The 14578-nt window shown below is 46.0% G+C and overlaps 1 protein-coding gene across 1 annotated transcript in view; it reads right to left on the bottom strand.

Moving 5' to 3' along the window:
• The window catches only part of C7 (complement C7), a 643094-nt gene that overhangs the window by 499518 nt on the left and 128998 nt on the right, over positions 1-14578 (bottom strand). The gene's annotated exons all lie outside the window — the stretch shown is intronic.

Genomic DNA, 14578 nt, shown 5'->3' with positions numbered 1-14578 from the left:
GTTAACACATGTATTTAGCCATAGTGTCATAGATTAGGGATGTTGATGTACATTACATTCATTTTGTGAGAGCCCTGCATACCTTCCATAGAGTGACACTACAGTACCCCATTATGTTGGACAATTTACAGTTTAAAGCAGTCTTATCCATGATTCTCACTTTGTGTCTGAATCAAGACAGTAATTCTTGATTAATCAACATTCCTTACTTCTACTAGAAGCTGTACACATATTTTGCTGTGGAACAAAGCTTATGAAGGTAGTCATAGTGAAGTTCTAGGTGTAATCTGATGTATGTGGCAATACAACAAAAATGACTGGTCTTTGTAATTGGCTTGTAATTCACAGCACAACCTCCATTTAGGAATAGCTTCCAGTCCTTCAAATGAAATTGTAGTTCTCTTCTGGAATCTAATCTCTGCACTCCTGCATACATTAATAAAGGCGAACAGGAATTCAATACTTTGGTCCAAAGAAATCCTGTGAACAGGAAATGAGTGCTTCAATATTGAGGAGTGAATTAACCCTTTTAACACGCTTAATAGATAACCACTTTGAGGCCAACATACATGATAAATGCTTAATATCGCACAAATAGAGAAGGAACCGAATCAGTAGCAAGGGGAAGAGCCTTGGGAGGCTACCAGTGAAAGAGCATGAGTAATACCAATTTGCTTGAGCATCAAAAACGTCCTGTCCATGATGGGCAATGAGGAATGGGGCAGAGCCACCACAAGTGAAACATCCTCAAGGCATAGAAAGGCAGACTCAGACGACCCTTACTACCTCCCTAAACATCCAGCAGAAGGCATTGACCTTCTGAATGTTCAGGCACCTTAAAAAGATTCATGCAGCATTGTCGTATAGGTATGGACCTGGACACACTGAACTAGTGCTGTCTATACTGATGGATTTTGTCCTAAAAAATGCAAGCACCATTGCCATAATGCTTAGTTCTAATCTATTTATTTATAATTGCATTTCAGCTTGGCATCACTTTACCCACTGTTTGGTCTTTTATGAGCACTCTATCCCATATTTGAGAGCACACCATATCCTTTTCACTTGGAAAGTGGGATGGGTAGGAACTCTGGAAAGTCCCTCAAAGGGGACTGTATTATTATTAACTTCCAGGACCTTAACTGGGCGAGGGAAGTCTTAGCCAGGTCCATACCTCCCTCCCCATTGTCTTTGTATATGTCTTGATTACCTTTGAGATTCTTTTATAGGCACCTACATAACCTTCCTCCTATTGATAATGTTGCCTGTAATATGTCTAATGCTCTAGGCTCAGACTTTCCATCATGCCTGCCCTTGGCTGTATCCAATAGGTTTCAAGCACTGATCACTTTACAGGACAATGATTTACATAACTCAAGACTTACTATTATGAAAGATAATGCCTCCTTGAGGGATAACAAGGAGGATACTGATTTGGATCTATTCAGTACTATTCTAATAGACAGCCTTTTGCCTGATTCTGGCTTAGCCACTGAGTACTTACAATTAGGGAATAACACTGATGACAACACTTGTCCTAGTAGCTCACAGAATAATATGTCATCCTTTTGTAACCCCAGTTTAAATCTAGATGGAGGCTATGACATTGCAACATGGAATGTGGGCGGGCGAGCAACTAAGCTCGCTTCTCCAGAGTGTCCTCATTTTATTGATGATCTTGATGTAATTTGTTTACAGGAAACATGGTGCTTAGCTCCTAATTATGTTAAGGGTTTTCAATCGTACTAGTTAGAGGCTGCACCCTTCACTGCTAATAGGGCTAAAGGGGGGCCTTTCATTCTTATTTCGATTAAGCTCCCTGATGCATGTCAAGAAAACCGTACGAAATGGACGTCACTCAGAAATATTTTAGTTAACACCTAAATGGGGGCGGCATTTGGTATCAGTCAATTTTTATAGCAATGCATTTGACTCCACCCATAGCAAAGTTGTCTCTGTACTTGAATGTGGCCTGGATACACTTTTACCTTCTATTCGTACTAGTTTTGTACTCATATGGGCAGCTGATTTCACTATCCAAGCCTGCCCTATGTCTGCTACTAAGGTCTGTGGGGCAACTAACCAGGATGGGGCCGGATATACACTCTTTTGTAATAATGAGTATGAGGGGGGTCATTGAATCTTATGATTACCACGTTCGATTTACAGTTACTTAAATGTAACTGTGATAACTATGGAGGTCAGATTACAACATTTACAGGAAGAAATGCATCAACTGTCATTGACCATATATTGATTTGCACATATGCTAGTAACATGTGCGTTACCCCCAGTGTCATTCAGTCGGCATAATCGACCATAACTTTATTATACTGATATTTCTTTTCTGGGAGAGGAAGTGTGAAGTTCCATTTAGAATTGTTAAAAATAATATTCCTACAAGAACAAATGAGGTGTGTATAAAGTGGGCTGGCATCGATCCCCCAGATTATTGCATGATATAATTTCTAGGAATTATGTGGATATCACCTATTGTCGATGAAGTTACCCCTAACCAGTTACTAGTCAGTTTTACCCATATCACTTGTTCTGTTCATTATTTAGTGACCTTCACTTGTAATACAATACACAGAAAATGCAGAGGTTGGTTTGATCATGTGTGTACTAATGCCTCCAAGCAATTGAAGCTGGCCCTTTACTGTCAACCTAGAGATAATGAGCTGATTAGGACCCTTTGATTTCATTTTAAACAGGCCATTTCTACATGGGAAAAAGAGCTTAAAGAGGAAGCGTGGCTTAAATTGTCTGTGGAAACCTCAGATAAAACACTTTTCTAAGATACAGGTAATTCACCATTCCTAAAGAGTTACTCAATCCAAGAGGTTATCTCCCATGTTCCTTGTGACGCCTGGGTGGCCCACTTCTCAGATATCTCCAAATAGTCTGATTCGACGAGTAGGTGTAAACATAGTGAGATGCTGTGTTGCTGGACTCATCTTCCATTCAATATTACAATCAATAAGGTTTTTTTAACCCTTAAAGAAAGCACAGGGGGGAAAGAACCAGGCCCTGATGGGGGTCCCAGTGGACGTCTTTAAAAAAACAATAGACTCTTGGGTCCTCTGATAGGTTTTCGGTTCAGATTTCCTGCCTTTTTTGAAAATAGGTATATTAATGGAGGTACCCCATGATGATGGAATCACATTGGTTGCAGCTGCGTTAAAGCTGCAGATAATGTGATTCCAACATCATGGGGTACCTCCATTATTGCACCCATTTTCAAAAAGGGCAGTAAATCTGAACCAAAAAAAATCGCCCAATATCACTTTAAGATTCCTTGGTGTAAGTGATGAGCAAGGTATTGCTAATAGATTAGAGGAATGGGCATCTGAACTTTCAATCCCTTCATCAGCGCAGTTTGGTTTCAGACAAGGTCTGAGGACTTTAGAGCAATGCATGAACTTGGATCTGCTAATAGGGAAATAATCTTGTGTCAAAGGTGGTTTGCAGATCTAAGCAGGGCATTTGACTTAGTAGATAATTCCATCCTTAGGACAAATCCGCTTGCCCTTGGTGCCCCTAAACCTATTATATGTTTCTTAGCCAGGCTGTACAAGAATTTATCAAATAGGGTTCGGTTTGGACCACATGGGGAGTGTACCCCAAATTTCAATGTGAAAAGAGGCATCTGGCAATGTTGCCCCCCTATTATTTTCCTTGTTTATTAATGAGGTGGGCAAGGCCCTTCAGGCGGTCCGAGCAGGTGTCCCACGAGTCGCCGGGAGTCCCATACCAGTGCTATTATATGTGGATGACCCTGTTTTGATATCTAGGGCACCGGTTGGCTTACAGACATTAATGAACACATTTGGGTAATTTATCTCTGCGAGGAAATTAGTGGTTAATAAAACTAAAACTTTTACCATGATATGTGGTGACAAACCAAAAAATATGGATACTTCTACATTGGAAATACCTCAGTAGCCACTTTTAACAACTTGTGCTATATGGGTATTAAATATGCAAGTGAAGGGTCATGGATGTATGAGTAAACTAATGTTAAAGCTAAATTGATTAGAAGTGCCTATGAGATTTTTATGTTATCAGCTAAATTGGATAGTCACCCAACCAGAGTTATGGTAGCGATTTACAAGGCTAGAGTAGTTGCTACCGCTACTTACGGGGCTGGCGTTTGATTTATTTTAAATAACAAAGCATGGCAGGTAGAGTAAAACTGTTTTTTAAAAGGTTTACTATGTCTATCTCAGCCTCTATAGAGATTGTTCACCGGGAGGTTGTGCTACACTATATTGAGGCCCTGCTTACGCTACTTCCCTTGCTGCTCTGCATTCTATATTGGTTAAAGACAAGACCAGCTTTACCAAATCAATTATTTTAGATTGTCTATATTAGATTTTCTGTGCATGGATAAAGCCTTGATTATTCCTTGGTTAAGTTACATCAATTCCATTTTTAGTAGTCTGTTTAAGATACCAATTCAGTCCAATCTCTCTCAGCTGAACTCTCTCACCAAATTGTCTATTAAAGATACCTTTATGAATCATCGAAGGGAATCGAACAGGAGATCTGAAGCGGGAAAGCCAACTGTTATGTTCTACATTCCGCTTTTACTGGAAGGAGGTTGTCAAAGCTAATTATCTAGTTTTACGAATTTTAGGAAGTTACTATCTAAAACCCCTTCTGGTAGCACGGAACATCAGATCACATATTGCCAGTCTGAAATTTATGCTTAACTTGAATGATAGCCGGGTCTGTTTTAATGTTGCGCTTTTTATTTTGAAAGCAATCAAGGCACGAAAAGTATTATGTTTTAAATGTTGGGGGACTGTAGAACCATTTCAAAACCAAAAGAGGGACACTGTTCCTTGATGTAGGGTGCAAATAGTCACCCAAAATGTAAGGGTGCAAATAGTCACCCGTATATTGAAAAAGGAAAGAAAGAAAAAAGGAAAAACGAACCCTAGGTACACCAGACCCACCCAAAAAGTGACAAAACATATTTTGTCCTCTGTTGCCCTCACACACCCCTGGGGGTGTCATGCTTCATCATCGGGCGTTTGCTCCTCGTAGGGCCGGCGCTGCAATTCCCTATGGGTCCCTCGAAGGGTCTCTTTATCGGAGATCTTTTTAGGACAGCCGGATGGTGCATGTGGGTGTGCGGGGTGGGGGTCCAATGAGGGTAAAAAAGTGCGTGCAAAGTGAAAATTGGGTTAAAAAACGGGGGATAAATATGCAGCAGATGTCTCATTTGTACACCCATAGCAGATTTAGCTGCTAGATAAAATCTTGTACCTGTAGGCATACTAACCCCAGGAATCAAGAAGGTCATGGGTCGACATGTTTCGCGCCTACGTTGCCATTCATTTGATTTGATGCCTATTAACTGTATATAGTGAACAAGGATCAATTTATTTATTTATTTTAGGAATTGTCTAGTAATGTGCCTACAGGCTTTAATTGCTTGTACTTGTTTTTATTCCTGTATCCACTTTTATGACTGTTTATATATGCCGAATAAAGTTTAGAATCAAATCAAATCGACTTGAGATTACCCTAAGCACCCCAGGCAAGAGGGGACAGGAATGAGGAAGGACATCTCTAGCTATCAGACATTTAGTTGATACTGGTAGGGTGATTGGGGGAAAACAACAGTGTATTTGTTATTTTTAAAAATCTCTTTTTCTTTCTTTCATTCTTTTAGGAAACAGAAATTGTATTGCGCTCAGGCTTTGTAGATTTGGCTAGAGACAGTGTTAGCTGTTGGCCAGACCAGAAAATAATAATACAAAAGCAGTATAAAGACTAGTGCTCTGGCCCAGGCCCTTTGGTGATCTTCTTTATGAGCATTTTATGTGGGCAACAATGATGTTAACCCTCCATTACATGTTATTGATAGAGGCATTGGCTACACAGGCTGTATTTCAAATATAGTAGAAATTGTATTTGCATGATGTAACTCAATGACAAGTACAATAGGAAGTGGTTTTCCCCTGTGTATTCTGACAAATAACATAGAAAGGACTTTCACATTGAAATTTCTGATCAACGCAATAAGGAATGGATTTCCTTAAAATTGTGAACTCTGTGACAAATACAAATGTGTGGACAGTTATTTTTCATTTCCAATATATCTGTTGTAAGAAATTGGGTTATTGGTTGAGGAGTGTTGTAGGAAGCTGGCTATCTATATAGTGTACCAAAATGAGGTTCACTGCAGAGAGTCCAGGAAACCCTTATTGCTTTACAGCGGCACAAGTAACACACCCAAATGCTCTCTTTTGTGGTAGTTTAGGCTTATTAGAGGGTAGTGCTAAGAATTTGTTGTACTCATAGAGGCAATTAATGAGGCAGACACTCAAAAATAAATCAGAGACTAATTTGGAAAAAATAACATATATTTTTATATACATTTCAACACCAAGAACTTTGGGATCAAGTAAGCACTTAACGAGCTATTGATTTTTACAGGTAAGTAAAATGTTCACTTAAATGCATCTTTACGCTGCAATGTTTTCCTATGGGAAAAAAAGGCATACACTGCATACAATAACTTGCAATAAGTTTCTGGGGGGTCTCCTTCAGTACTTAAGGTGGTAGGGGGCCAAGCTCGAAAGAACCACCAGCAGTTAGTCTTTATCTGCCATGGAGCGTCCGGTCGCAGAGGTGCTGGTCTGCTGGTTCAGGGGGGAAAAATCAGGACAGTTGAGCCACTCTCAAAATGGATATCGGCAATGCTGATGTCCCTCGAGGGCTGCTGGGTCTTGGAGTCATTGGAGTCCGGATTGGATGCGAAAAGGCTGTGGTTGCTGCCCGGGTGTATGTGCTGTGTGGCTCTGGTTGGTCCTGGTGTCTTCTCACTTGGTGGGAGATGGATCTGACCTTCTGGGGCATGGAGACCTCATCCTGGGTGGCTGCTGAATTGGTGGGCCAGGGGGGCACAGAGCGGTAGACCAGAATTTGCTGTTTGGTGACTGGTAGCTGCATGGGAGTATTGGAAGGGAGATTGCTGGTAATTTGAGAAGTGCTAGCAGCCCACCGTGGCAAAGCAGCAGGATGAGTCAGATTATCATGATTTTCGGAACAGGTATTGGCAGGCAGGGTTTGGTGTAAAAAAATCTTCAGTTCTTGCTCTCTTTGCTTTTCTTTCTCCTCTTCTTTTTGTGTCCATCAAATTTGAGTTCCTGGTGTCAGTGGTGCCACCTAAACGCTCAATGTAGGGGTGTTAAGGAGAATGCAAGGTAGTAGTCAATGGACTACTTACCTTTGGGGTGCCTATACTTCCTATAAGCACTTCCTGTGGGGAGTGGGCATAACCCTGGCCCAGTAAATCTAATTTCACCAACAACAGGCAGCCCACATTTGGGATTTGATTAGTCTAATAGTGAACACTCCTCCTGACTGGCTAATTTTCCCATCTGTCTTGTTGCCAAATGGGTCCTGACCAGAAGGTGGCATTTCCCCAGTCTCCGGGAAGCCGGGGTCGCATATCAAAGGAGGCAGATGCCTTAAAACCTCCTGCCTTGATCTGCTGATTACTAGCCATCCTGCTTGGAGGAGGTGACAATACCTCTGGCCAGAGCAGGCATTATTTCTGAACTGAGAGAGCATGGGCTCTACCCTGCAAGGGGTCAGAAACCTATCTGGGGTGGCTGGCTGGTCTACACCAGTGAGCCAGTACACTAGAGGGTGGTAGGTTTTCAGGGGGCACTGTAAGGTGTCCTCTGGATGCATGGTTTAATATATCCACTTCTAGCATCAGTATGGATTTATGAAGACTTTAGGGCTGATTATGAGAATGGCGGTCCTACTGTGAGACCGCCACTGATGTACTCACAGGAGGACCGTCAGCCCATGGTGCACCTGCCTGACGGATTCCGAGTTGAATCCAGGGCGGGTGGGCAGTACGGCGGCAGTGTCACGGCAGCTGTCTGATAGGCTCATAGGAGAGTCTAACATGCAGACCGCCACCATGACTGTGCCTACAGCATGTTCCGGCACAGTGTGGTATGCACCATGTCGTGCATGCCATACAGTGGAGGAACATAGGTGCAAGTATAGGGGGACATAACATGTGCCCCCCGCATGTACCCCAATGGGCATTTTCACCCACGGCCCTGTTAAGGCCCCCTTACTTGCATGTCTGCTACCCTTTTCATGGCGGGCTCACCACTGTGGAATGGGCGGCGGAAATGCAACTCGGAATATGCTCAGTTATGTTATGTTATGTTATGTTATAATAATTTGTAAAGCGCACAGCTGCCACAGCAAAGTGGCGTCCCGGCGCTATGTTGGACAGAGTAACACAACCAAATGGAGATACCAGACAGAGCTAAAGGAACAGATTAGACTAGTGGGAACAAAAAAGTTTTGACAGCTCTTCTGAAAGCCAGTAGATCCGGTATGGCACGGATATCAACGGGTAAAGTGTTCCAGAGACTCGCTGCCAGGACACCAAAGGAGCGGCCACCAACTCTGGCTTTCCTGAAGAGAGGAACACAGGCCAGAAATTGACCCGTCGAGCGTAAAACTCTAGAAGGAATATAGTAGGAAATCGCCTGTGCAAGAATGGGAGGAGATGAAGCCTTTAAGATCTTAAATACCAGGCACAAGGCTTTAAACTTGATCCTCTGCCCAACGGGCAGCCAATGTAGGTCATAGATGGTACGCCTGGCAGAACAGAATTTAGACAGGCCTACCAGCATTCTGGCAGCCGCGTTTTGCACACGCTGGAGGCGTGTAAGTTCAGCTTGGTTAACGCCCAAAAGAAGCGAACTGGCGTAATCCAATCTAGAGAGCACCGTAGCTTGGACGATGAGTTGCCTGGTAGGGGCATCAAAATTTTTTAAAATGGGTCTAAGGCTCTGAAGAACACCAAAACAGGTACCAGCAACTCTTTTAGTATGAGGGATAAAAGACAAGTTGGAATCAAGCCAGACCCCAAGGTTCTTTGCCTCTGTCACAGGAATGGGGGCTTGGCCTAGCTCCGGTGGCCACCAACGGTCTCCCCAGAGATGAACCTGTTTGCCCAGGACTAAGACCTCTGTCTTCGCTGCATTAAGTTGGAGACAGTTGTCCGTCATCCAACTTGCCACCTCCTTTAGGGCAGTCTGGAATTTAGGGGCATCGACCGCAGAGTCCCCATTTAGTGCAACCGCTAGCTGGGTGTCGTCAGCGTACGACAGCATAGTTAGACCCCATCTCATGGCGACAGCAGCTAGCGGCTGCACATACAGGTTAAAAAGGGTCGGGCTGAGTGCCGAACCTTGCGGGACCCCTTGGGAAATATTGCGGGGGGCAGATTCAAATGGAGGGGTGGATACTTTGAAGGTACGCCCTGATAGAAATGAGCGAAACCATTCAAATGCTGTATTCTCCACACCGGCCTCTCTCAGACGTTGAAGAAGGATGGAGTGGGAGACAGTGTCGAAAGCGGCACTAAGATCCAAGAGGATCAGTGCCGCCGTCTGTCCTGAGTCCAACATCCTCCGCAAGTGCTCCACCATCGCCAACAGGGCAGTCTCCGTGCTGTGGCCTGCGCGGAAACCATTCTGAGATGGATCTAGGATGCCTGAAGTTTGAAGATGGCAAGACAAGATTTTGTTGGCGTGGGCCTCCGCAAGTTTGGATACCCATGGGAGGAGAGATATGGGTCGGTAGTGTTCAGGTTTTGATGGGTCCAGGGTGGGCTTCTTTAAAATTGGAATGACCGTAGCCTGCTTCCATTTACTGGGAACAGTCCCGGACTCAAAAGATAACCTAATAAGATCATACAAAGGGGGAAAGCAAACCTCAGCGGATTCTTTCAATTGTATAGGTCTTAGTGGATCCGCAGGCAAGCCCGATTTGACTTTCGTAACAAGAGATTTAAACTCTTCCTGAGATGGCTTAGGTAATGACGAAAGAGACCTAGAGGTCACAGGAGTGCATCCTAGGTTATTAGCAGGCACAGTTTGAGGGGGGAATGTTCGGTAGATCGCCTCGACTTTCTCCACAAAGAAGGGCGCTAGCTCTTCACAATGAGTCAGGGAGCGTTTTTCCATTGCCGCAGTTTTCTTGCTAGTAAGATCTTTACAAACCTTAAAGATAAGTTTTATAGGGTTAGGGCTGTTCTTAAACTCCAAGGAGTAAAATGTAGCTCGGGTTTTGCAAATGGCTCGATGGTAGAACTTAATACTAGCCAGATAAATCTGCTTGAGGTCGGGATCGTATGCCTTACGCCAGGCTCTTTCAGCCCGTTTACATGCAGTCTTAAGAAGCCTGAGGGAATCATCATACCACGGGCTAGAGGGGCCAGACCGGACTTTACTCCATCCCGCTGGGATTAAGGTGTCCAGGGCTTGGGTCAACCACTCGCAGAAATGGTCATATCCCAAAGAGGCATCTTTAGGAGGGTCCGGTGGATGTAGTGACAGAAGCTGATGGAAGTCCGCCAGTCTCAATTTCCTCCAGGGGCGCTTAAAGACCGCCGGAGTGGAGCTCTTAAAAGGAGAAACATTCGAAATAAGCCGAACTTCGATCAGGTGATGATCTGTCCAGGCCATGGGTTTGGGTGGAAACGTGATAGCATTATGGAGATTCGTCAGAAAGGGATTTAGAATATGTCCACCCACATGAGTCTGATGGTTGATAAGCTGATGTAGTTGTAATGCCTCAAGGTCTGCGAGGAAACCACTAACAGCAGAGGAAAGGGGAGTATCCAAGTGGAGATTGAGGTCACCTACTATACTAAAGTTAGCCGATCTGAGGGCCAGAGAGGAGACTACCTCAGAGAGGGCAAGCCGAAAGGCGGCGTCAGGGCCAGGGGGTCTATAAATGAGAAGTCCGGAGATGGTAAGATGAGGGTTTATGGAAATTGCAAAATGGGCGCTTTCACAGCCAGCCGGGATCAGCACTACCAGCATATTCCTGCCCCTTCACACACAGCTACGGGATCCTGGCTGCCACACTACGAATACTGCAGGCAGACCCGCAGAGGTGGCGGTGGTCAGACTACCATTGCAAGTATGGCGGTCCTAGGACTACTATATAAGTAATAAGCCTGAATGTGTTTGTTAGACCTGTCAGCCCTAGGGTGGTCTTTCCCTATTTTTTACGCCATTGCCTCATTTTTTTCCACATTCTTTTTGTTGGCCTTAGGTCTCCGGGCACCTTCCCATTGCTAATCAATGCTAAGGTGCAGGTGCTCTCTACTTCAAACATGGCTGCCACTGGCCCCTGCTACTGCAGCGTGGTCTTTTTAGTCGCACTCTAGTTGCCAGGAGCTGGCTGGAACCCCTAAACATTGTAACCATTCCAGCCTGCCTTGCCTGCCCACAGTTAGAGTAGGGAAGCTCCTGGAACCTTCTAGAATAGGGGCGGAGCCTGTTTTTCCCACCTTAGAGGGTGGTCACCTGACCTGGGCATATATAAAGAAAGGAGGGAAACTTTCCAGTCAATTGGGGCATCACTGACCTGGGGGACCTTACGCAGGAGACTTAGGCAGTAGGGCCTAGTCAGGAACCTATACCACTGAGGGTGACAGGGTTTAGGCGCTGCCCACCAAGCTGTGTGAGGAACACTGAACTATCTCACTGATCTGGCCCGGCGGGAGGGGAACCCAGGGACCACCTGAAGTGACCTGCTGAGGAAACCTGATACCAGCCTTCAACTAAACCCCCCCCCCTCTTTAAGTAACTGTCTACTAAGGGCGCAGGAACAAACAAGCGCCAAGAAGAACCTTCCCTGCGCCAATCAGGACTACTGGGGATCAACCAGGTATTGGGCCTTGCCACCTCTGCGCCCCGTGTATCAACCTGTGCCCCCAGAGCTGACCTGCCTTGCCTGAACTGCCCCTGTGTTGTCCTACCACTGGTGTAGCCTGTCCTGAGGAAACTGCCCAGGCTGAAGAGACTGCTAAGCGCTCGCCCTGCGCATCGCTAGCCCCCCAGAACTGCCGAATTCCCCACAGCTGACTGAACTGCCTCGAGCGCTCTCCCGCTGTGACGCTGAAGGAGCGCTGTGACCCCCCCAAGGCGCTATTCGCTTCAAGCACAGTCCTGCCCTGAAGCGCTATTGCTGAGCGCTGAAGTCATTGCCCCCGAAGCGCCATCTGTGCACTCACCACCGCAGACCCGGTGATTCGTGTTGCGGAGACTGCCCCGTGGAACGCTGTTGTCTGGAGCGCTGTGATCTGCCCCCGGCAGCCATCAGTGCCAGGAAAGGGCCGCCACTGTGTCTCTGTGGGCCGCGCCCGGCCCAACTGTGTGCAGTCCCCCGCGGCGGCCCCCGGAGCCTTGGGGAGGCCGCCGCCATCATCGACTAGGCCGCGCTGGGCCTGATGCTTGCCTCCCGCATCACGTGACGGGGCGCTGCGTCATCGGCCGCGCCCCCGCCCGTGCAGCACCGCTATTGGCCATCCCGGCCTCACCCCCTTTGCCGGCCGCGCTGTGATTGGCAGCCGGCACTACCTTGCTGCGAAGCCCGAACCGGCGCGAGCATCTCCACGGAGGGGGCCCGGAGGAGTGAGAGCCCCCTCCTCCCATCTACACCCTCGCGCCTGGCCCTCAACCGAGTGGGAAACATCAGAGGACTCTGGGAAGAGCCAGAGCCCCGCCTCCTTGCCAGAAAACCGCCGCAAGGGCCCCGGAGAGAGGAAGACTGAAGGTAACGCCTGGGGGAGGAGGGCGGCCCTCTTGAGTGACCGCAAGACCTCCAGGAAGCCAGAGGGAGGCCTCGGGATTGCCCCTCCCCTAGGGAGACTGTAAGGGGGCCGCGTTGGCCCTGACTGGCCCCTTAGAGAACAAGAACTGGGCCAAAGCTCTGAAAGACGCGTTTGGGGCCTGAGCTAGTAGAATTAACCCCTGGCTAGGGGTCTGTTACGGCCTGGTGGTTCTTGCCCACTGAAAAAGTGTTAACAAGTTAAGGGATTGACTGTTGAGTACTCTGATGAACTGTTTACCCTCTAATGACATGCTTTTCTTGCTACCCTGATGACATGTTCATATTGGAGTACTGAAATGTCGCCTAAATGCTTACAGTGATATACTTTTATGGTTGCTTTACCTAATGAAATGGTTACCCTGGGTTGATAAAATGCTTATTCTTGCCTGATGACACGTTTATTCTTGCATAAGGAAGTGTTGACTCATGATTACTGAAATGGTTATGCAGGCTTTGGGAAAGGTGAACTAAATGCCTACAGTTATAGAGTGAAGTGCTCATTGCTTATTTAATGAAATGGTGATATGCTACAGTGAATATTGACTTGCTACCCGGATGAAATGCTTTGATGCGTTAATGTGTTGAGTAATGGAATACCCTGCATTTTATTCTAGATAAAAGCTTAGTGTTTTAATCAAACTTACTGGTGTGGTCTACGTCATTGCGTGCATTTATTGTCTCAGTGGATGTGTGTGTTGTGCAGTCACTTAACACCTGAGCTTTCGGGTGCCTACCTGCTCATGCCAGGCTACCCCCGGGGAACTGGTGACCTATGGTGTTTGATACCAAACACCATAGGTTTCGGTGAAGCCATCATGTAGCTCGGGAACTCATAATGATCAGTGCCCAGAACATGCACTCAAGATAGCTACCCTGTTAACTTGTACTAACTAGCAATTGGATTAGACAGCACAGGGGAATATCTGCTCAAGCACATATGTCCTCACATGTAATATAATACACCCTGCCTTAGAGCTGTAAGGACTGCTGTATAGGTGTTTTCAATTTTGTTTGCACCATTTCACACAACCTGCATGAGTTTGGCGTTGGGTCCCTTAGGGTGGCATAATACAAGCTGCAGCCCTTAGGGGCCCTGTTTAGTACAGAGGCCATAGGTACCAGCAGTACCATTTACCAGGTACTATACAACTGTGCCTTGCGCCAACTGGCACTTGCTTACCTTGAGAGTGAGGCCTGCAACTTGCAGAGCCTCAAGGATCTTTCCAAGTTGGGTCGGGTAATTCTGCCAAGTGGAACTATGGCCAACAATATCATCAATATATGCTGCATTAAAAGTCTGCAACCCAACAAGGATTTTATCAACCAATCATTGGAAGGTGGCAGGGGCATTCCTTAACCCAAATGTCATAGCAGTAAACTGGAAATGTCAGTCTGTGAGTCGAGAATGCTGTATTTTCTTTTGCTCATGGGGTCAGACCAATCTGCCAATACCCTAATCTCAAAAACGGTACTGAGAAATGTGGCTGCCCACAATCGGTCAATCAACACAATCGCTCTTGGAATAGGGTGCACATCTGTCTTAGTGACAGCATTGAGACCTCTATAGTCCACACAAAACCTCAGCTCTGGTTTCCCACCCTCGAAATTAGGCTTGGGTAATAAGAACACTTGGCTAGCCCAGCGAATGTCAGAGGACTCAATCACACTTAACTCCAGCATCTTACTTATTTCAGTCCTGATGTTTTCCTTAACTTGATCAGACTGTCTGTAGATTTTGTTCTTGATAGTAGTGATATCTCCAGTGTCCACATCATGGGTATACCAGTGTGTCAGCCAGGGGTTAGGAAAATGAGCCCAGCATACTTCTCCAGGACATGCCTACAGTCATCTTGCTGTTGGGCTAACAGGGTGTCTGAGAAGACAACTCCTTCCACTG

The sequence above is a fragment of the Lissotriton helveticus genome, chromosome 2_1, assembly GCF_964261635.1.
Source record: "Lissotriton helveticus chromosome 2_1, aLisHel1.1, whole genome shotgun sequence".
Classification (NCBI taxonomy): Eukaryota; Metazoa; Chordata; class Amphibia; order Caudata; family Salamandridae; genus Lissotriton; species Lissotriton helveticus.
Note: the sequence above shows the minus strand (reverse complement) of the source record. Positions and strands in the feature narration are given on the sequence as shown.